The sequence below is a fragment of the Paramisgurnus dabryanus genome, chromosome 19 (genome assembly GCF_030506205.2).
Source record: "Paramisgurnus dabryanus chromosome 19, PD_genome_1.1, whole genome shotgun sequence".
NCBI classification, from domain to species: domain Eukaryota; kingdom Metazoa; phylum Chordata; class Actinopteri; order Cypriniformes; family Cobitidae; genus Paramisgurnus; species Paramisgurnus dabryanus.
The window spans coordinates 10322892-10347846 of NC_133355.1; the positions used below are offsets into that span (position 1 = coordinate 10322892).

General features: G+C 36.1%; 1 pseudogene; it reads right to left on the reverse strand.

The window, feature by feature from the left end:
• The window catches only part of LOC135773542 (fibrocystin-L-like), a 51996-nt pseudogene extending 28096 nt beyond the window's left edge, over positions 1-23900 (reverse strand).
• Positions 23901-24955: the final 1055 nt, after the last annotated feature.

Genomic DNA, 24955 nt, shown 5'->3' on the forward strand with positions numbered 1-24955 from the left:
TCACATTTCTTGGTTTTGCTTCAGAAACAGCATTTTTGATATCACCCCACAAGTTCTCAATTGGATTAAGGTCTGGAGATTGGGCTGGCCACTCCATGACATTAATTTTGTTGGTTTGGAACCAAGACTTTGCCCGTTTACTAGTGTGTTTTGGGTCATTGTCTTGTTGAAACAACCATTTCAAGGGCATGTCCTCTTCAGCATAGGGCAACATGACCTCTTCAAGTATTTTAACATATGCAAACTGATCCATGATCCCTGGTATGCGATAAATAGGCCCAACACCATGGTAGGTGAAACATGCCCATATCATGCTCCATGCTTCACTGTCTTCACTGTGTACTGTGGCTTGAATTCAGAGTTTGGGGGTCGTCTCACAAACTGCCTGTGGCCCTTGGACCCAAAAAGAACAATTTTACTCTCATCAGTCCACAAAATGTTCCTCCATTTCTCTTTAGGCCAGTTGATCTGTTCTTTGGCAAATTGTAACCTCTTCTGCACATGCCTTTTTTTTAACAGAGGGACTTTGCGGGGGATTCTTGAAAATAGATTAGCTTCACACAGACGTCTTCTAACTGTCACAGTACTTACAGGTAACTCCAGACTGTCTTTGATCATCCTGGAGGTGATCATTGGCTGAGCCTTTGCCATTCTGGTTATTCTTCTATCCATTTTGATGGTTGTCTTCCATTTTCTTCCACATCTCTCTGGTTTTGCTCTTCATTTTAAGGCATTGGAGATCATTTTAGCTGAACAGCCTATCATTTTTTGCACCTCTTTATAGGTTTTCCCCTCTCCAATCAACTTTTTAATCAAAGTACGCTGTTCTTCTAAACAATGTCTTGAACGACCCATTTTCCTCAGCTTTCAAATGCATGTTCAACAAGTGTTGGCTTCATCCTTAAATAGGGGCCACCTGATTCACACCTGTTTCTTCACAAAATTTATGACCTCAGTGATTGAATGCCACAAACTGCTATTTTTTTGAACACACCCCTTTCAACTAATTCAACTAATTGCCCAATTGCACAGCCTTAAGAGCGTGCATATCATGAATGCTGGGTCTCATTTGTTTTCTGAGAATCTACTGAACCTACTGGTAACTTGTTTGCCACGTAGCAATAAAAAATATACCAAAAACCTTGATTATTCTGGTTAGTCACATTGTACTGCTATTATTTTGAACAATACTGTATGTCAGTGCAAGTTGTTTTCTGTTTGGACAGCTCTTACATTTATGTTAGTCTAGGACTAGTCTAATCCCTGTCCAATAAACCGCCCCTATATGTGTGAATTATCTTGCAAATTGATTTAAATATTACTTATCATAGGATTTAGGGTTTTGACCAAATTATATTCTCCTGGTGGAACTAATTACCAGTAGCACTTTATACCGAACTTTGGCTAAACCATATTTAAAATAGATTGTAAGATAAGTGGTGATATATTTTTTGTACCTCTGGCGGTTTTGGTGTCTCCACTATTGAAGACAATGCCATCATAATCAGTACTGCTGGGACTGGACACACTGAAGACCCTGTAGCCCACATCAGAAACAAAAGCCGGAGCTTTCCAGCGCCAAACCACTGTATCTCCCACTGAGACTATAAGTGCAGAGGGACTCCAGGCGTAACCTTGACCATACACTAAACACACAAAGGATGATTTAAGGTACTGCATGTAGTCAAATCTTTACACATGCAAACACATTTTACTACATGCAGGTATGTGACCCTGCTTGTGATTTACTGTTTTTTTTACATGAAATCATTCTACATGATATAAAGACCATTTTGTTAAAATATAACATTGACATCTTTAATACTGAGGCTATTACTAAGTCAAAAATTTAAATAAAGGGAAATCAAATTTAGGTGCTCCTAATCTCAGATTATTACACTGGATTTCACAGAAGTGTGCATGGCGGGCTGTGGTATACCCTGCTACTTTATTAGCAAGTACCTTTAAACTTATATTCATTTTCAATGTGACAAATCTTGACAGTCACTGTGTTACTGCGACCGATGTATTAATCTGATATTTGTGAAATTAAATAGATCTTACCGGGGTGGACACCTTGGTTTGTCACTGTATATATTTTGTCTGTAGGCTGTGTTACACACTTCAGCTGATGTTCTGAAGCATCTGTTATTTGACATTGCGCATCTCCTGTGTGAAATGCATGAGTCAAAACATTCATGAAAATAAGTGAATCGTTCAAAAAAAATTATTTTGTCCTGTTCTCGTGTCTTACCCAGAGTCACATTGTTGTCTGTTGGGACTGAGCTGAACCCAGAGCCGGTGATGTTGATGGTGGTTCCTCCATACAAGGAGCCCAGCGGTGGAGAGAAGCCTGTCACCTTCAGAACATACTCTATGGTGCTACTAACACCAGCACTGCAAAAACACAAAACCATTTAATCACTCTCAACTGTATGCTTTAAATTCAACAACTGTATTGAAGAATAGTGCCTTTACTTTTAATTAAATTTTCAGAAGAAATGTACAAATCATGAAGCAAAATATTCTCCCATAGTTTTATAGAAACAATGAACTTCATAAACTGTAGAAATGCTAACATACTGTATAAGTGCTGTAAGAGTTTAAATTCTGCTGTTATTCATTACAGTGAGTGATATGAGACCTGATTAAGGCGTAGCCCTGGTTCCCGACTCTCACACGGATGTCATATACAGCTGGGCCCAGTGTGGGTAACATGCAGGTGATGTTTTTATTGGTCCACTGCAACAATTCACACTCGGTCTCACCAATCAGAACAGAGCTGCCATTGACCTGCACCTCAAAATTTCTGCCCAAGATGGTGAGAACTCTGAGACCTTTACAAAAAAAAAACAATATAGTAGAAAATTAATTAAAAAATAATAAAAGAGTTTAGAGCACTTACTGTAATTACTGGAGGTGAAGATAAGGAGGTTAGGTAATGATTTTTTTCATATATATGTTTTCTAAATCCTGTGTATATTTTTACATATTGTTGGGCTTATACATTTTTTGTAATATTAATAAATTGACAAGCTATAGGAAACCAACAAGATGATGTTGTATTGCAAAAGCATATTTAGGAGTCTAGGAGTCAGTTCATTGGCTAATTCTTAATAAAACTACTTGAAAACTTTCTTAAAAGAGGGAAATATACTGTATGGCTGAAAACTTTACACATTTATTTTAAAAAAAGATTTTGGGGAATACTTTTTTATGTGTTTTTATGTGAGAACAACAAATAAGGATTCATGTAATAATAAAACAAGCTTTACCAAATACTGTTGTAGTTTGCGGGCTGACAGCAGTGATGGTGGCCATCAGAGTGTTGTTGTATGTGAATGAGTTGCTTAAAGATGCTGTTATCTCTCCCATGGTCACTGTTACAGTCTGTACACCTGCTGACCCCTGATTCATATGTGACAAACAAGACCACAGAAATCTGATAATCGCCCCATAACACACACATTTAAATGTGTGTTTCTAAAAAAATAAATTCACAATGAATGATTTAAGTAAAAGCAACCCTTGACTTACAGCAGGAACTATGCATCTCATCTGGCTAAACTCTGCTTCAGTGACATTACATGAATGAGTGCCAATGGTGACTGATGTATTAATACTGAATCCATAACCAAACACAGTCAGAATCGCCCCTCCTGTGAAGCCAAAAAGATCATTTTAATACAATATCTAAATGTAAGTAAAAAAATCCAACAATAGACAATTTCACAAAAAAATGCACTTCTAGCAATTTTGCTGAGATTATTATTGTTATACCTGATTCACTTCCTATGGCAGGGTTTATGGAGGTCACTCCTAACAGGTGTGTAAAGTTAAAACTGATGTTGTTCTGGTATCGGGCATTGCCCAGGGCAGAGAAACTCAGTGACACTGGTTGCATACCAGCACTTGCTGGGCCAACTCTACAGGTTATATAGCTGTCTGTAACACAAACAAATGACAAAATTACATGTTCAAATCAGATTTCTTATTAAATAGTGCTTAAAATGACTTAAAATCACTTTCTATTAAAGTCCTAATCTATTACACTACCATATTCATGCTCTTAAGAGTGAACATGCATAGACTAAAAGGACAAAAAACACTTCAGAATGCATCTTGTTGAGTTTTGACTTACTGGTGATCTCTTGGACAGAACATTCCACATCACCAGTCTTTACAGTGACGTTCCCACCATCAAATCCAGATCCAGTTATGTTCAGAAGAGTTGATAAGCCACTGGAACCTAAAAATGCAAGTCAACATGAAACACTATTGAAACAAAACAGATTACATACATGTTATTTTATTAATTATTGCACCTTTTGTAGGAGAAATTCCTGTCACTGTTGGTGTCTTAGATTCAGTCCAGGTGAAACCACAGTCACCAGAACACCATGATGGGATGCCATTGATGAAAACCTCCACCTTATAGATAAAATGGACATAAACATGCACATAACTCTAATTTGCAGAATTTTTGTCAAATCAAAACATATTTTTTGTTACTTTAACTTGAAAAAATTAAGCTAAACAATTTCAACTTGAATTTATTAGTTATGTCATTTTTAAGCCAAAACTTAAAATAGTAGATTGAATTGATTTGCAAAACCAAGTTGTTATAACTTCACGCTGCATTTTTCAGTGTATGTTTTCAAATATTTTTTTCTTTGATCTTAAATAAAAATTTACATCTTATTGTATTTTTGTAATTCTAGAATCATTGTTTCGTCTCTGCTGTCTAAATATGCGGCATTTTTGTCATATCAACAAATATTTTAAGGATTTTGCATGCTGCTTTTTTACAGCACTTGTAAACATTGTGGTATTTCTCTACTCTCAGAAACAGCGTCACTATTCTTCCATTAAGGAACACAAATTGTTGAGAAGATTCAATCTGCCAAATGGTAACCAAGGCCAAGGAAGATTTCCAAGGTAGGATTTACAGTAAATAACCACTTTGGTATTTTCCTCATACACACATGCAGTATCACTTACAGTAAGTGAGCATTGTGATATTTCCCTACCCTCATGTTAAAAAAAAAAAAAAAAAAAAAACACCAGCGTCACTACCCTTCCGTTAAGGAACACAAATTGTTGAGAAGATTAAATCTGCCAAATGGTGACCAAGACTGTCCAGAAAGATTTCCAAGGTAAGATTTACAGTAAATAACCACTTTGGTATTTTCCTCATACAAGCATGCAGTATCACTTACAGTAAGAAAACATTCAGGTATTTCCCTACCCTCATGTTTTTCAAAAACCACATGACAATCACAAGTTTTTTTTATCATAAAACATTCAATCTGCTACTGTATATAACATGAAAGTAAATGATGATCAAGTCTGTCAAGAAAAATGTCCAAGGCTAGTTTTTTAGTAAAACACAAAATTTAAGACTATATAAAAAGTTGCAGTGTCATTTGACTTCGCCGAACAGTTTTTATTAGAAGAAAAAAAAGCCCAATATACTAAACATTTTGTCTTTAGCAGAAGTAAAAATTGTAGTCATAAGCAGTGGCGGCCGGTGACTTCTTTTTTTTAAAGCGTGCATGATGCGAAGTTCGTCACAACATGTATGTAGCCCGTCATGTGTGTGGTTCGTAAGTTCAAAATATGTGTTTGGCGTGTCGAATGAATCTATGTGCATCGTGTCTCTGTCAAAATAAGTGCCTGCTGTAGACGCGTCTAAAGGGTTTATGATAAAAGAGACGCTTGTGTTTGCCAGAAACTCGGTAATCGGAGTTTACTATTAAGGGAGTGTCTTGCATGTATGTTGTGAATGTGAGTGTCTCTTTTATCATAAATGGTATGAATATTTTGAATATCCCTTGGAAGAGCAGTCACAAGCTGCCACTGGTCATAATGCCTTGGAATAATACAAAGGTGAGTAAATAAAGTCTAAATTTTTATTTTAGATATACTCTTTTATATACTACTTTAACAGTGGCATTCACATAATCAAACACAAATCGTTTGTGCTTTACTTGAGCCATAGTTCTCCAGACATGAAAAACAATGCGTACTCAGATTTATTATAATAATTATAATAATTTGTTACATTTATATAGTGCTTTTTCTGCAGACCTCAAAGCGCTTTACATATGAATGGGGAATCTCCTCAACCACCACCAATGTGCAGCATCCACCTGGATGATGCGACAGCAGCCATATTGTGCCAGAACGCCAACCACACACCAGCTTATTAGTGGAGAGGAGACAGAGTGATATCGCCAATTAGTATATATGGGGATGATTAGTAGGCCAATGGGCAAGTTTGGACAGGATGCCAGGGCACACCCCTACTCTTTTTCGAATGACATCCTGGGATTTTTAATGACCACAAGGAGTCAGGACCTCGGTTTAATGTCTCATCCGAAGAACGGTGATTTTTTGTGACAGTATAGTGTCCCCATCACTATACTGGGGTTTTAGAACCCACACAGACCACAGGGTGAGCACCCCCTGCTGGTCTCACTAACACCTCTTCCAGCAGCAACCCGATTTTCCCAGGTGGTCTCCCATCCAAATACTGACCAGGCTCAACGGCTTGGCTTCAGTGGGCAAGCTGTCTTGGGCTACAGGGTGATATGGCTGCTAACCATATGATATGGCTGATATGGCTGCTAACCATAACTTTTCTATCAGGCCTTTGTCACACTATTGAAATCTACATGCTCGGGTAACAAGAAAAACAGCATGTAAGAGTTGCCAGAAGGACACACCTTTATAAGACTAATTAATGTATGTTGAACAATCAAATAATGTCATGTGTGAGAAATGCACCTGTGGTTTATCTGTTGGGAGGCGCAGATAGTCTCCCATAATTATCGGTTTGAGGAGTCCTCCTCGCTGAACCTCGCTAGTCGTCACAGAAGGATTCACGCCGATTACAGCAGAAGAATTAATCTGGTTAACATATCAAATATTAATTTAAAATTATAAAATTAATGTGTAAAGCACATCTCAAGAAATGCCTATTTTAATGTATAACTCGTGGATTACAAAGTGGAATCTGGGAAAACTCATAAGATTTATGTTGATGTAAAGTCTAAAAGAGATGCAGATGTGGATTAGAATTATTATTTCCTTATTCTCATGAGAGAAAACTAAGATTATTTTTTACAGGTACTTTAATAGAAATTGACAAATTTTTAATTCTGCTTTGGTGTTTATGAGTTTATTGTCTCTTGCCTCTAACAGTGGTTGATTGCCAGGGACGGTGAGCCACTGGATGTCCCAGCCGTATCCCGTACAACTTCCATATTTCTGCACATCTAGTTGACCGAGCTCTGGAATCCCCTGTAGAGCAAACTTAAGGTCCACAGCACTGATGTTTACTGGCAGACCTGAGGTACAAACACCACATATAAAATATAAAAAAAATCTTATGAAGGTTGTGGTTTATGCAAAGAAGAAAATCCAATTCACTGCTATTTCATTTCAGGATCAAACATCAGAGCCAACAGTATTTATAACAATTTGTAGTGCAAGTATAAGAAATTATGTTAATTTAGTTAACAAACTCATGGTCGGCATGTTTACCCTTTATGTGTTGACCAAATATTGCAACATCAAAGGTTCCAGTAAGAGGGGGGCTGGCTTTCTGAAGACGGGAAATGGTGACTGTGGCATTCTCCTGGCGTTGAATCAGTAGATCCTCTGTGCTGTTTGGCAGTTTCTATAAGACAAAATTTAAGTTTGAGAATGCTGTATTTGGAATACTTATGTGCTATGGACAGATATGCAGTTATCCATTTTACAAATAAACACACATCCTGATTTTGCTGAGCAAGGCATATTTCTGGGAAACATAAGGAAATCAAGTTTTAATTTGAAGAGGGGGGGTTAAAGTATTCTGATTTATAAACACTGTTTTAAGAGTTGGATTCCTCATGCTAAATATGCAAAAGTTTCAAAAAAGCAGTTTGACATGTGACTGAGTATTTCTGTGCTGAATGCACTTCGCCAGGTTTCGTACAAGTTTCGGAAATCAACATCACCAAAGAAGTGTTGTGTTTGTGAGTAAAATTTAGTGAAATTCCCAAAGAACCAGCATTATGGAAACAATAGATATACTTTGTTTATCTGGGGTAGACGTGGAGTTGTGTGTGTATTAGATGTCTGTATTTTATTGTCAACCACCACGTTAACTGCATATAATGTAAATGACTCGTGGGGTAATGTTTTGTGTTGCTTGCTCGTGACTCCCTCGGTCCGCGGTACACCGTCCGAGGGGATCGGGTTTATTTGGAAAGAATCTGTGATTTGGCTTTTTAAAATCTGATAAAACTAAAGATTCTTTGGATATATGAAGGATGGAAAACTACTTTATACTCAAGATTAACATGAGATAAGCAGAAACAGGAAATAATGCATTGATAGGAATGCTGTAGGAATTCTTGGAATTATCTGACCAGGAACATTGTTCCTGGAGCAACAAAAATGTTGACCTAGGAATGCACAAACTTTTCTGAGGTAGGACATTTCTGAGAGATAGCCATAATCGTTGTTTAAGCATTCATGATGGCTCATAAATTACAGAGGTAGTGAATTACAATACTGGCAATGAATTATGACTTAAAACTGTCTGTCCATAAAAGAATACAGTTATAGTATGTACTATATTGAGATTGTTTCTGTGGACCACTTTATTTTAGTTATTTTTAATTACTAATAACATGTTTAAATGAATTTAAGCTAATTGTGCAATAACTACGGTTGACTAAAGGGTGTGCATTATTGTTCAGTAAACACACATTTATGAAGTACTGTAGTTCCAGGTCTGTCGGCCGCATTACAGTTTCATATCACTGCGCCAAGTTTAAATAAAATAAAGCATAAATATATGTGTTGGCGCAAAATAAATAAATTTAAATGAATAGGATCATTACAAGGAGAAGAAAATGAGTACATGCTTGATCATTTTGTTTCTGCTTAATTCCTGATAATATAGAACTAGTTGAGACATAAATACAGAAGAAAAAATAATATATAAATATTAATTGCAAGCTTTCAATAGCTTGTCATCAACGTGGCGGTATTACCACCTCGAGTGTGCATGATAACCGAATAATTATCAATTATTCCTTTCTTAACACATATAATGTTTCATTTCAAATATGTAATACAGTAGTAAATATAAAATTAACATACTAAATTTACTAAATGCTATAACAATGTTCATTGCATGGATGCTTTTTAGAAAGAAAGTCTTTGAACATTTTTAGTTTAATTATTATCTCACGTGTAAAAAGCCGATTTCAAACAGCGGTAAACCAAAGCCACAGTTGTATGGTGATGCTGTGATCTCATAGCTGACTTGTGAAGCATTTGCTTGTTTGCGTACAGCAAAGCTTGAGAAGAAATATCCTGAGCGGGCGAGAGCAGGTGGCCTTCTTCTCTGCAATATAACTGAACATAGAGGAAGTGAAATAAATAATTGTACAGAATTTAATACAGATTTTATTCAGTTTGTGTATAAACCGGGATATATTTCCAACATACATTTGTTTACAGTAATGTGCTTAAAATTGGCACTCAAAATGAAACCAAAAGTATTTCTAAGTACCATTAGCATCTAAAGCAGTCGCTGCACGTCCAATGTGAACAGTATCTACGTAGTAAACAGAGTTAGCGCTCTCTCCATACAAACTCAGCCATATGAGTCTGTGGTTAGAGCCATTGTATGTTTGCTGAAGAGAATCCAGGAGATCCACACACTTGTAATTCCACCTGAGATTGACCAAAACAACATTATTTAAAAGCTCAAAATGACTTTGATGTGGATTCAGTGTATTTTTAATAGCAGAAAACAAATTCGTCATTTAAATGATATAAGATACTCATAACATACTCATCCGTTGAGTCAAACTGCACAGAGATTTGTATATTTCTGTAGATAACATCTGCACTGTTCTGGTAACTGAAGTACACTCCAAGTGTATTCATCAAACGGCCTTTGTAGGCCATGCAGAGCTACAAAACAAACAGATTTTACACATTTCAATAAAAAAAGATTTCGTTTTTACCCTGTGGAACTTCATTTTCATCCCGAGGACAACTGAGATGTTTGGTGATGCTTACAGTATTGTACGTCTGTAGTGGGATTGGGTTGTAGTTTCCATCGCCAGATGCTGTATAGTCATAGTAGTAAAATATAATCCCTGGGTTCCTTAGAGACCAACGGCCACAGAAAGCTTCAGAATCTGTGACCAGGTATCCTGACAACTATAAGAGAAAGCTTTATGTACTTTTGATAGTTTGGCTGAAGTAAATGATGATTATTATGATTAAACTCATTGAGTTATCAATACAAACTACTTACTGCTCTGCCGTCCTCATAATCTCTGAAAAATTTCACATTAAAGTTTTCAGTGGTTGGAATCTGTGATGGACATTTAGCTGTGACCGTCACATTTAGTGCAGCCAGCACCTTTAATCATAAAACAAAATTGTTAAAAGACATGAAAAGAGCGTAACACGTTTTGCTTACCAAAGGTGTCCATACTCATACTCTACTATGTCATGCATACACTGTTAGAAAAAAAAGAGTCAAAATACAGTACAGTATGTACCCAAACTGTCACTGGGCAATAGCCTTTTAAAGCTCCTTATATTTACCATTAGGTACAGATATGTGTTCATTTGGTACCAATATCTTTGAGCTACTAATATGAACTGTATAGGGACAAACCTGTACTTTTTGAAAGGGTACCACCCAAGTAACAGCTGAGTGTACATATTTTGACCTTTTTTTCAGACAGTAAGGTACATTTTTCCAGGAGCAGGATTGGACATATTTGGACTAATATTTTATTAGACAGTCAAACAAACACCTCAGTCTCGGATGCATTCAAAGTCAGTGGAGGAGATGGGACTCCACCCCACATCAGTGTGAAACTCTCCAGACTAGCCTTTCCTTTTACTCGCTCAGTAACTGTGATGTTAACATCTGGCCCCACGGTCCAATAGCGAAGATCCTCAAAGTCCCCTGAAATTGGGACAATTACAAGACAGAAACCATTTGAGAATATTCGTTTATATTTTTCGAGAAAATGTGTGGGCAACCCAGTGCCTGTCACAACAATGTAATGAACTGTTATGAATGCAAAAATACTGTTACATATTATAGTAAAATTGTGTATAGATCTGGTACTGATTCTCACAGACAGATTATTCAGAAGAATCGTGATGCTAGAGGCATCATGCCCATTCAAACGGTTTTTTGAGCCAAATAGATTTTGCATGCAACCTCAAAAACAAAGAAGTGTCCATTAATCTGTTACTTTCTTTTAATCTGTTTAAAATGCACAATATTATCAATTCTGTGCTGCATCTTTGTCACTTTTCAGAGATTTTTGCATTTTGATAGTGTTTTGATCATGTTACATTCTGGCGGCAGGCGCTGCAGTCAGCGCAGCATTGCTGTTGCTGCTGCATTTGGCTATCTGAGGAATTAAAACGTGTAAGAAACGCTCACAACATTTCCAAATCCCAGTACGGTAATGTGCAGTTAACCTACTATGTGTAGAAAATGTATGGTTTAAAGGGTCATGAAACCCCCCTCTTTCAGCTCAAGTCTAGCTCACAATCTTTTTGAAAAATGGAACTGAAATGGGTGTGGTGGCTGTGAGAAGGGGGGAGGGGAGTGGGTGTGGTACTGCAGGGGAGAGGAGAGGGGAGGGGGGGAACTCTCATCACCAGTAGCCCATGCATATCGACTGGATAAAAAACTCAGTCTCATTAATAATTATGAGACACCGATGAGTCATCAAAGTACTATCGTGCTCTGCACAGGATGAAGATTTTAAACCCGGAAGACGAAAATAGCGTATAAAAACTAAAATTTAACCATTTCCCCCCTACTATTAAATCTAACAGATGCTAACATTGTCTTCAGTGGTGTTCAACACACATACCTCTGTTAAAATCTCAGAAATTTTGGTTTAGGGTTTCATGACTCTTTAAAATGTGACCATCTTGACTTTATATTAGTAGAGATTTCTAGATTCATCTTCTTGGCACAACGCGGAATCACACATGCTCACATATGAGGTAAAATTTTATGCAAAAATCCGTTCCTCTAATAATATATAATTTTTTTTTTTTTTTTTTTAAATCATTATTGAACATTAAAGCGTAACTAAACCCGTGGTCAGATCCTGACTCCACCCACTGGCAATATTTGAAAAAAAGCAAGAAAAGTGGGCAGATCCCAACGGAGATAGAGGGGAGCTCGTACCAAGTGTGTGGTGAGATCGTAACAAGGGCGTGGTGAGCTTGAACCTGCTTACGTCACGAGTCATTTTTTGGACCCAACATCCAATAGGAAAATTAAACTGCAGTAGCAAACGTTCAACCTGAAGAGGGCAGCACTCAGATGTTTTTCACCATATATTGTAGTATTGAAACACTTTGGGCTCTATCTTACACCCGGCGCAATGCAGCGCAATGCGCGATGCAAGTGTCATTTGCTATTTTCCACCCTTCGCAATTATAATTTTCACGTTTAGCGCGGCGTTGTTTAAATAGCAAATGCATTTGCGCCCCCTTTTGCGCCCATGGGCGTTCTGGTCTGAAAACGAGGTGTGTTCAGGCGCATTGTTGGCGCATTGCTATTTTGAGGCAACTAAAATAGACTACGCCATTGACCAACAAAAACCTGCTCTAAAGTCTAAAGTCAATGGCGCAATATATATTTTTTGTTATTTAAAGAGCGCATTAGTAATATGCGCCTAAACGGGACGAATACGCGGGTTTGCTTAACACATACATGAATGCGCAGCAGCACAAAAATGCTTTTAAATATGAAAGATTAAAGGATTGAATGTAAAAGATTATTATTGAGTCTATTGGACATAAATGAGGACTAATTATGAGACGTTAGAAGGCACAAAGAGCTGCTTCACCTGCAGCCTGGTAAGTAAATAAATGCTTTGCTTTAAACAAATGCATCTGTTTTTAAATGTTTTTTTAAATGCTACCTCACGGATTTATTGTATATGATGACTCTGTAACTGTGGATATGGTGAGATAAGAAACACTTTTAAGTAATGCTTAAAAAATCTCGTGACGCTGTCCAAGTGCTGAAAGGAGAGCCGTTTTTAAATTCTTTATCTCCTGTTTGTTACAAATAAAGTATTTTTAGAGTACAAACCTTTTCTTACATACTTGTAAATAATTTTTTGATGATAATGGATAGCCATACATTTAAAGCAACTATAAGCCTGCTTTTTTACTTCCATGACTAAAAGAAAACGGGTTTTAAATGTTTTAATCCAAAAAATTATTTCAATACAAGTGAAAACAACACAATTATTTAACATTAATCTTAAACTGGGGATCTTCTTCCTCCACTTAGTTTTTCAGTTTACAAAGTCCGTCATCTAAATAGGGATTAGATATAGCGCCAGCGCAACAGGCTTTTAAAGGGGATGAGAGCTGAGACTCTCATTGGTTTATTGCACGTTACGCCCGAAATACTCCCATTTCTCATTTAAAAAATTGTACCAACCCTTTTCGACCATGCGCTCGGCGCAAAACCATTTTTCCGGTCGTTAAATTAGCAAAAGTGGATTCGGACACGCCCATTTAGACGTTGCGCTGTGCGCTTTAGACAATGCGCTTAGATCGTTAAAATAGGGCCCTTTATATCCAAATGTCAAAAAACTGACTAAAATTAATGAACAGCACTAATAAAGCATCATTCTTACAGATCATTAACCAAAAAAAGTTGGTTTAGGGTTTAGTTACTCTTTAAAATCAATCACGTGGCTATAGCTTATGTCATTTGTGTTGTTTATATACTTTATGGATAGAATTAGATTAATTTCATAGTATAATGTAGTTGTTGTGCAAAATGCATTAATGACACAATTAAACAAGTCATTAAACAAAACGTAAATAAACAAAACATGCCGTTTCAGATGTAAATATGCCAATATGTCATTATTTCGATTGAATAGTATTTGATATAAAAGTTAGTCAACGCTTTTATTTTGGAGTTTTTTGCATGAAGGCAGGCGCGGTCAGATTGTTAGAAATGTAGGTGCCATGGAAAAGACTGAAAGCTCTATAATATATTTAGTTTGAAGTCTGTGTATGCACAAATTTCTGTGAGCTGTGCACACTGTGCCCCCTTAAAAAAAAATTGGTGCATGACGCTCCTGTGCTTAATAATGTAAATCACTTAGTACACACTTCAAAGTTTTGAGAGTGATAACCGCATTTAAATGTGGAAGTGAATCCCCTAATGTCTCTACAGAACAAAGCTCACTCCCGAAAATATGATTGACACAGAGGTAACTACAGTATAGCAACGGTCTGTGTCTCACCTGGTAACCATTCATAATATTTCAGCATTATGTTCTTCATTTTAATAAACGTCTTGGCGTTGTGTGTTGTATGTATTTGTGAAGCTACTTAACAGAGAGCTGTGCAGGCAGTGTTGCCATGTCCACATCTTTTTTTTTTTTTTTACACACTGTTGTTGTTCCTAACTGGTCATGGCTTAAAGTGGGAAGGTGCAGGTCCCAATATTTTGGTCTTTGAGGTAAAGCATTTAAATTTGTATTGGTTTATCATGGGATATTTTGTTAGCTGTTTTTTAATCGGCAAGATCTGGCATCATACGTAAGTAAAGTAAGTAAACTACTCAAAGGGAACAAATGTGTTTGTGTTTTCTCCTATATTTCTATTTTCTTTAAAAATGGTGGGTCTTGAGATTACCTGTTGGTTGAAAAAGCTTGGAAACCACTGATATACAGTACAATACACAAGCAAGATTTATCAAGTGCAGGGAAAGCAGATGGAAAAATAAAATCTTTATCTTCATTTTATACTTAGATCATGTATATTGTCAAATAATGTAAGGTAGGCCTAACTTGTGTCAAATTTTGACACATTTTGTTTTACTTAAAAAAGCATCATATTCATATGAAACTTACTTTTATCCAATAAACTGAGATGAGTTTTGCATAAAATAGATTTTTATTTCTTGCAATAGAGGATGAATAGGGGAATGATTATTAATAGACAATTCATTGTTAGAACAATGACTTTAATAAACATGATTTGTAGATCATTTTTCCTTTTAGAAAAATACTTTGCTGCCTTAAATTTTTTTGTTGAATCAACTCGGATTTACAAGTCATTTCAACTTACTATTATTTATCTTGACTAGAGATGAGTTGTTATAACTACAGGTGAGTTGTTATAACTTATAAAATTAAGTTGACTTTTCTCAACTATATTTTATAATTTGTGACAATTCACTCTGTTGACATGACTTGTAAATCTGAGTTGATTTAACAAAAAATTTTAAGGCAGCAAATTATTTTTTTTACAGTGTACACGCGCGCCAAGCGCACTCAAAAAAAAGAATGCGTCTGAAAAACCGGACTTCACTCACTCACACTCTCTCCTGCGTGTTTGTGCACCTCTCAAACAAGGTCAGAGCAAGCGCCCTCTTTTCAAAGTTTCTGCTAATATGACAGTTAACAACAAAAAAGCGCTCACGCTTCAACATTTGATTGACAAGACACCTGACTCGGTGGTTGCCTAGCAATATAAAAGCCGCGCCACACTGCTCTTTTAAAAAAAGGCAGTGTGTTGCGCCTTGCGTTTCCAAGCATTTAAAATGCTTTTGGTGTGATTAGCCCCTAAGGATTTAAAAACTTAAGTGACAAGCTTATGTGTATGAAGCCTTTTACCTTTGTTTGAGTTGAATGTCACATTGTAAAGTGCCTCTGTCCTCAGTACTTGCTTTGTGACTGTAACAGTGTCTGGCTTAATCGTCCACAAATCATTAAGAGCGTTCTGTAATACCAGCGCTGATGCACTGACTGGAATCGGCCCTGCAATATGCAAACAGTATCCATAAGCAACACAACAAATAAACAAACATAAAGATTTGTCTTAAAGGTGAAGATGGTGAATGCAAACGTTTGGAGTACAAAGATTAGGTAAGTATACTGTACAGTTTTTGATCTTGAGACTAGATCAAAATCATGACAATTATAATAATAATAACAACTCAATTTCTAATACTTTAGTGAGGTACAGTAATGCACCTGTTTTATGATCTCCATATCCCAGGAAGTAATATGTGTTGTCACAGAAGTTTGTTGAAAAGCAGTCACTGTTGATTCTGATAGTCTGCACCTCTTGGACGGCACGTACTGGTGCCCACCCCTTAAAACTAACCACCTATAAAAGAATTAAACAAAAGGTAATATAGTCATTCATATTTTTTTCTAAAAATGTCCTTTACATATGTTAAAAGTGCAGAGACAGTTATGCATTTCCAAACACTATCAACTTCCTTCTATCTTATCTTGAAACTTTACCAAAAATACTTCTGCATGCCCACTTACCTGTTTTTCAGATAATACATCATAGTTTGCGTTTATCTTCTGTCTCTCATTTACAGCTTCTGTTGTCTGTTGTGCCGTGAAAGGGCTTATCTCTTTGAAAAAGCCCACGTCAACTGAAGCTTGATAATAAGACTTGTTCACTAGAACCTCAATGTAGTATCTGCAGCACAGTGGAGACAGCAGGGCATTTTATAATAAATGATGAATAAAAAGCAATAACATCTTATCCTGTGAATGTTTACATTTTAAGCCTTTTTGTGTTAAATTTGACTGAATTTCAGCAGATTATCTGTCATAATCTTATAGCAAAAAAACAAACTTACGGTTTTCCCTTCTCTAAGCGCATGACCTCCAACGTCGGGAAACCAAAATAAGAGAAATTGTATGTGTTTTGAGGCTGATTTGCAATCCTGACCTGAAATAAAATATAAAATGATATGAATTTTAATTAAAATGCTATAATATGTTTGTATAACACGATTATATTACAAATATACAATGATTACTAATTACTACTTATTATGACATATTTCCTTGTTTTTACTGTGATTCACATACTTTATCTTTTGGAAGACCTGTCTGACTGAAGTACAGCTGGTTTATAGAGTTTCCTTTGATTATAAAATAGTAGTTGTCTGTTTCCGTCGGAACAAAGAAACCACTCAGTCGAGCCACAAAGTTATTCATTTCAGCAGCCCCCATATAGGACAATGAATCCACCCACTGTACAGAATAACCCGGCATGCTGGCATTATAGGTCAAAACGTCTGTTAGATTACTGGGATTACTTTTATTCCACATCTCCATTTTTAATCCTCTGCTGCCTGCAAACACAAAAGTTTGAACATAATTTGTCAAAAATAGTATTTCTCAAGCATGTTATTTATTTAAAATCTCCCTGTAGTCAATAATTTATCAGTTAAAACTAGGGCTGTCAATAGATTAAAATATTTAATCTAGATTAATCGTATGATTTCATGAGTTAACCCGCGATTAATCGCAAATTAATCTCACATTTTTATTTGTTCTAAATTTATCCTAATTTAACACCTTCAGGTTTTTAATACAGTAATTATATATACATCTATATATGTTTTATGCAAATGTATGTTTACACCAGCCTGTTTACAACAAAACCATCAAGTCATTGTTTTGTATATGAATTTTCCACTCAGAGGACCCTTTTCTTTCTCCATTTCTGTTTGCTGCTGCATCATTTGTGACCTGTGCTGGCAATTTTAGCAAATTTTCAAAAATGAGTTATTTATATTTTTACATTCTCTATTAAAACATAAAACAATGCATGCAAAACAATGCATGATTTGTTGGAATATAACAAAACATTATTACAGTCTGTTGTGCCATGAAATTATCTTTATTATCAGATCAGCAGAAAGACCGCAGCATAGTATTAATGACAAACTCATTCTGAAATCTACATAAATAATCATGCTTTGTACTGTATGTGCATGCAATAATTAGCTGGTTCTGTAATTATGTTATCTAAACGAATTTAGATCATAATTTTGAAAGAAAGTCAATGACGCCCTCTGCTGGTTGGGTATACCAAGATGACCACTCAAACTCTGTGCTGGCTTCACCTCACCCTGTTACCGTAAGCGTTCTATGTGCAATCCAGTCATTTATATAGATCAGTGCTTTAACCCTTATCCTAATATTTACAATCTTTATAGAACATGTATTTTAAATGTGTGATTTAAAATACAGTACGACATAGCATTATAACATGAAATGTGTGTGGAGTGAATGTTTTTACTAACACTAGTAACACTAGTAAATGGATTTAATAACATGCATCTGTAAAGGCATGACCACCTCGGGTGTGCATTATTTTCAATTATAAAACGGTTAGTTCCTGTCCTTGATTCTGATTGGTCAATAGGTGTGCTTTATTCACAATAAAACACGGCTATGACCATAGATATGTATAAAGGCTAGATGTCTCGTCCGCGCTGCTGGCCAATTGAGTGGAACGTCTGCATTTTGGCAGCCATCTTACCACAGGGCGCTCGCTCACTCGTAGCATTGAGTTTTAATGATGCAGGTACTTTTAAATGACCATAACTTGTTTAATTTTTTACCGATTTTCAAACGGTTTGGTTTGTTATAAACGTCAAAGATGTACCTATGACACTGCATACCTATACTAAAAATAAATAAAAAATTCATGAAACATGTTAAAGCATCCAGAATTATAGCCACGTTAATAACGTTTGTAAAAAACCAAACCGTTTGAAAATCGGTAGAAAATTGAGCAAGTTATGGTCATTTAAAAGTACCTGCACCATTAATCTCAATGCTACGAGTGAGCGAGCGCCCTGTGGTAAGATGGCCGCCAGGTGATGCCGTTAGGGACTCGGCGGTAAGACATCTAGCCCTTATACATATCTATGGCTATGACCGCTTCACCCAACGGTTCTGTTTTTCACTGCGCCCTTAGCAACACCCTTAGCAACCACACGTATTGGTTTTTCTACTGGAAGGAACGCTTTTTATTGATTTAACTTCATGAAAGTTGCACTAATATTTTTTTTTACTTTAACATTGTGTGGTAACCGTTTTATAAAAGCAATAAGGTACTTGAGGCAAGTTCTGTATCATGAATAAGTAACGGCTGAAGGGGTTGCAGGCACTCCGCTTCGCGTCGATACAGCACAGCCTCTCGTACCTTATTGCTTACATAATTGTACGACCCGTCGTCAATAATTTCTTGCTTTGTTAATGCTAACAAAGCAATGTAAGTTCCTTGTGCATTAACTAATGTTATACCACGGGTATATTGAATGCTGTATTCTGATTGAGAAATGTTCCATGATTATGCCTTTTTTTTTTGATAACCGCACACCTAACTTGTCAAATGTCCAAAAAATAGGCACCAGAGCAATGTTTTTTTATAAGAAAATAATGCACACCCGCAGTGTAACGGCGCTCCACTTCGTGTCGTGCCGCATTACCACCTCGGGTGTGCATTTTTATCATTCAATGGCCCGTCATCAATTATTCCTTACTTAACAGTGTAACAGACTTTTGATTTAAAAATGTATTCAAATTATGAATTAAGACTAATACTTGCTGTAGGAGTATTATTCATTTATTGTTATTTCATGTTAGCTAATGCAACTAATGTTAATAAAATCAAATTTAAAGTGTTATCAGTTTACACTTTTTGTGAATGCTCTTTAGGTATGAAGTGTGACATTAGACTGTAGAGATTTGACAGTAATGTGATATCACCATACAGAGATCAGATCTTAAGTTCTCACCTGGAAACACTGTCATGTTTGTCATTTCATAACCAGGAGTCATGCAGACTATTTTCTGATCAGATAAGCTCTGAATTTGACACTTGTGACCTAAAGATAACAAAGCAAATAATGAGAATTACTGTATTTGTTGTGAATTGTTACATCAAATTTTTGATAATTTTTAATAAAGCCCTATAATGCATCTTGATTTTAATAATGTTTCAAAGTGTATTTTCATAAAGCGTATTTTATTTTAATCCTCAAGTTAACTTTCAGGGTTAAATTAAATACTAAATCCCAGATTTTTATTGTATGCTCAGACTTTTGAACTCTGTATATACATTCACCACTGACATATCAGGTTTACCTCCTACTAAAACCACTGCTTTACTATCAGTCTCATCAAAGTAGCGTCCCTGAATGGTCAATGATGTGCCGCCCAAAACACTGCCAACAGATGGAGAAACTCCTGTCACCTCTGAAAGACAGGCACACTTTTAATCAACAACAAGCCAAGATTTAAAAAAACGTAACAGTTTGTGTTATAAGAATGAATGTTATTCTGTACCTGCATATGTTTGAAACATCGCAAGCTTGTTCAGGGCTGAGACACTGAAAAGCCCGAAGTTTGGCAGACTCCTAGAAAATAAATTGTGTTGTGTCACTTTCAAAACATAAAATTTAGAAGCAGTTTAAATTTGGTGTAAAGTTAAATTAAACTCCTCTGACCTCCCATATATATCATCCAGAATGTAACTGAGATTGTGATGACCTAAAGACAAAGATAGCAAACAGTTTTATTTTCAACAAAATTTTTTATTATATTTTATTAAATATTCTATTTAAATAAAAATTCCTCACCAACATAAGTTCCTGTCATTTTACAACTCATGAATCCCCATTCACTCCCAGGATAGTCCAATTTCAGGCCATATCTAAGAAATGAAAGGCCATTTATGCAAAACTTTCAACAAACTTTTTCAAACTTTCATTAATAGATATTTTACACTTACTTTTCATTTGAATTAGGTTTCAGTAGTTCACAAGACATACCACCCATATATGCCCTGTTTAAAGAAAACAAAATAAAAACAGTATTTAAATTAAACTATCAAGCGGTTGTATGTTAACAAATATTTTTAATATCATAATTATAGTTCATATAATTTTTTACTGTTTATTAGATCTTTACAGACCTCACAAATCTTATATTGCGACCATTTGAAGTTATGTCTGTACTGCTTCCATACACATCGGTAATAATTCTTCCTCGAATTGTCACCACAGTCCCTATTCAGTGACATTATAAAAAAGTTAACTTAAACTATAAAGGTCCAATCAGGGCATACAATAATTATTTCTGAAGTAAACTAACTAAAATTAGACTCTTACCTGGGAGACCTGACAGTGGGCTTAGACTTTCAATGGTGGGTGTGTAGTATGATCTACTCTGTAAAAGCACAACATGTATTTATAAGTACTTTGTAATATTTTAAAAGGTTTTTTGTGGTAAACAGTTTATTGAAGGCTTGTTGACTTACATAGAATCTGCAATAATAATTGTTCCACCAGTTACTACAAATCTGACTCGAAGGAATCGGCAGACCATCCACAGTGACTCTTATATCATAGTTATCTTCTGGCAGAGCTCTGAAAAAGACAATCCAATGATTTGTTTAGGACACATAATTGACATTTTGCAGTTTTGCTTTTTTATAGAATTCTTCTGTGTACATTGAATTAACTTTAAAACTTTTTCATTTCACATAACCCAATGTTTCACCCTACTGTACATTTATCAGTTTCAGAAAATGAAATATACTTATACTATAAATAATAATAATAGTTAACATATTTTGAACTAGTTAATTCTTGCCTTGTATAGCACATGATCTTTGTAGAGTGACTGGAGTCTTTTTCGACATCACAGGGAATCGATCTCGTCTGAGACACCAGAGTCACACTGTTGCCAACGTTTGGGTCGTCTGCATTTAAACTGAACTGACTGGCTTGAGCAAAACCTGAGGACAATTAACCAAAGCTATTCTGTAGAACTACAGTGAATTGATAAACTTGCAAGTATTGTAGCATATAGGGATGTCCCGATCCGATCACGTGATCGGAAATCGGCCCCGATCACGTGTTTTCAGACTCGATCGGAATCGGACGTTACTTTCCGATCAGGACTCGGATACATAAGCCGTTTCTCAAAGTCAAGGATGCTTCCTTGGCAGGACTAGTCCTTAAAAGTCACTTCCTTCAGAGGCTAGGCGAGGCTCCTTTTAAGCATTCGGAGAACACGTTAAATGGAACAGGCTAGCAAATACACGTCATTACGTCATTGCGTGATTAAAAGGTGTGCTTTCGGTGCTGCGCGCATAGGATTGTGGGTGATTTCAGCGCGTGAAGAGCGCGAAGGATACAAATTTGCATCCTTTCCTGTATATGGGATATTTCTCAAACGAAGGACTCAGTCCTTGGCTGAAATTTCGAGGATCCTCGACATTGGAACAGTCCTTCGACGGACGTAGAAATTCTAGCTTCCGAGGATCCTTCCTTGACATTGAGAAACGGCCACTGGCTGAAGGTCTCGCTCTGCTCCGCGCCAGTGTACGCGCTGCGCTGGTGCGTGCGAACTGACGCGAATAATGCACTCGTGCATCAGATCATCCACGACGAAACCGGGTTTTTACCGCTCATTTAAAAGACGCGTCGATCGTTGTCACTATGTGCTCAGTTTATCTACACCAGTACGCAGCTCGTGTCTCACTCAGAACCTCAAGAACGCGATTTCGCGCAGGAGGATCACATTACACATTGTAGAGATGAGAGATAGAGAGAGAGGTAAGAATGTTGCACACCTCGAAAAAACGTAATAAAAGTCTAGAAACAAAGTATTAAAGTATGTATAGCCATGTCAATCATCTTATTACAATATGTTAACTAGATAACTGGATTTTGATTATACAAATCAATTACGACCTAACTCGAAACAAAGTATTAAAGTATGTATAGCCATGTCAATCATCTTATTACAATATGTTAACTAGATAACTGGATTTTGATTATACAAATCAATTACGACCTAACTAGTGATTGACATGTGCAACAAATGCATATAGAGTGTCAGACTCATAGATGTGCATAATTTAAAGTTCAGGTTTTAAAGTGTGGGTCAACCTGTGGCACAGCTTTAAAGCTGAAACTTATAAAATCCTATCAGAGGTCCAAAATGTCATTGAAACACACCAGTGGCTTTGCTGTCATCAGGATAAAACATGTTACCCCTCCAACCCTCCCTCCTAACAGAGCATCCCCACAAAACAAACCCCAATTTTACCCCTGAACATATATACTATATTCTCATTATTTTTTAACACATCTAGTTATGTGCTGGCACAGAGTTAGACCCTTTTGACTACACACAGAAACAGCAATGTGTGCGGCATGACATAAGGAACATCCTGGATCTGTTTTTTCGCTCTTCTTTTTTCTTTTTTATGTATTATAGAAGTATCGGATCGGGACTCGGTATCGGCAGATACTCAAAATCAAATGACTCGGACTCGAGGGCAAAAAAACTTTATCGGGACATCCCTAGTAGCATAGCTTATTTTATTATTTATTATGGTAAGATTCAAAAACATAGTATTTAGTAGCCAAATTTTAATAAGTTTACTGCAGGAAATACTTTTAATTTATTTATTTTTTTTGGTTGACCTAAAATAAAAGCAGTTAATTCATATGCTAGCACATTGTTTTTAATACCTCCCCCCTCAATGGTCAACCTCGTCCCACCATTGACACTGCCATAGTTGGGTGTTATTCTGGTGACCTGCTGCGCACCTGTATGACATCAGATTAGTTACATAACATGCATGTTTCATTTGTAGAACACTTCTAAAAATATCCGAAGAAATAGGGCACATTAGCCTACTGTAGGCTATTATAACTTTTCCATATTATTTTACTTATGATGTTTCCTAGGGTTACTGAAATGAACAAATGTCTTGTCAGAAAATTATACATTTTTTGATTTTGTTTAACAGTGAATGAAGTTGATGTTGTGAAAGGGTCACTCAAACGGTCAGAAAATTATATTTGATATTGACAGATTGATTTATTAAGTATGAAAACGTAGTCATTTTCATCCAAAATGAATAAAAAACTCAAGAAAGCACGTACCCACAGAGCTCCACAGTAATATAGTACAAACAGCAAGCGGCAGATGCAGCTGCCGGGCCAAGCGACCCATCTTCTCCAACAGACTCACAACTCACACACCGCAAAGCAATACCTGCAAAAATCACTTCTGTGCCAAAAACAGAAAGATACTTACTCTCTATTGTGTAATCTTAGAAAATAAGGATTTTTATCAGCATTATATCTTATAAAAAGCCTGGTTTAATATTATTAAAAATAAAATGTAAACTAAAATGTAACTAACTTTAGGAATCCTACACATTTTTATGTTAAATTATTTAAAGTGAGTCTATTACAAAACATCAAACTAGTCAGAGCGCTCTTAGAAATTTAATAGCCTCCAGCTCTTTAAAGTTTAAATTAATCATCATTCAGAGCCACATACCTGTGAAGATCTTTTGGGAAACCCACACACTAACAAACCTAACAAAACTTGCTCTTTTATAGTTCTTGCCTTCAGGGTGGAAACAGGAGACAGTCTTTGTTTTTTTATCTTTATCTCTGCCTGTCAATCATGAACATTACTGTCATTCTACAAACACGTTATCTTTGTTACAAACATGTCAACAACAAAGTAAAGATTGCGTTGATTTACGCTAAAAAAACTGGCAGCTGTTGGCATAAAAGAATGATTTCAGAATAATGTAAAGCTTACCTTTATGCGTAATTTATAATAGTGCTTAACCGAAGGCCATTTTATGCCTTTGAGTAAAAATACACTTTCACTCATTTAGCCTAGTTTAAGCCTAAATAGAAAAAGTAATGATTTTTTTATTTAATAAACATATTTTTGTATTATGAGAGACTACTTTAATAATTTAACAGCACTGAAGAAACATATTGTAAGCATATTCATTTAAAACAAATAAAACTCCGTCTGACGGTGGTGACAGTGGCCTCATTACAACATACAATTCCAAAATGTCTACCAGTCAAGTCAATGGCTTCTTGCTTAAACTTTATGAAAAAAATTGGTCCAAAAAATAACAATCCTGAGCACTGTGATGAACAAATATCAAATCATAACTTCCTAAAATACATAAAACCTGACAGAAAAGACAGAAAACCTGACGGTGGTGACATCTGACGGTGGTGACAAAAACCTAC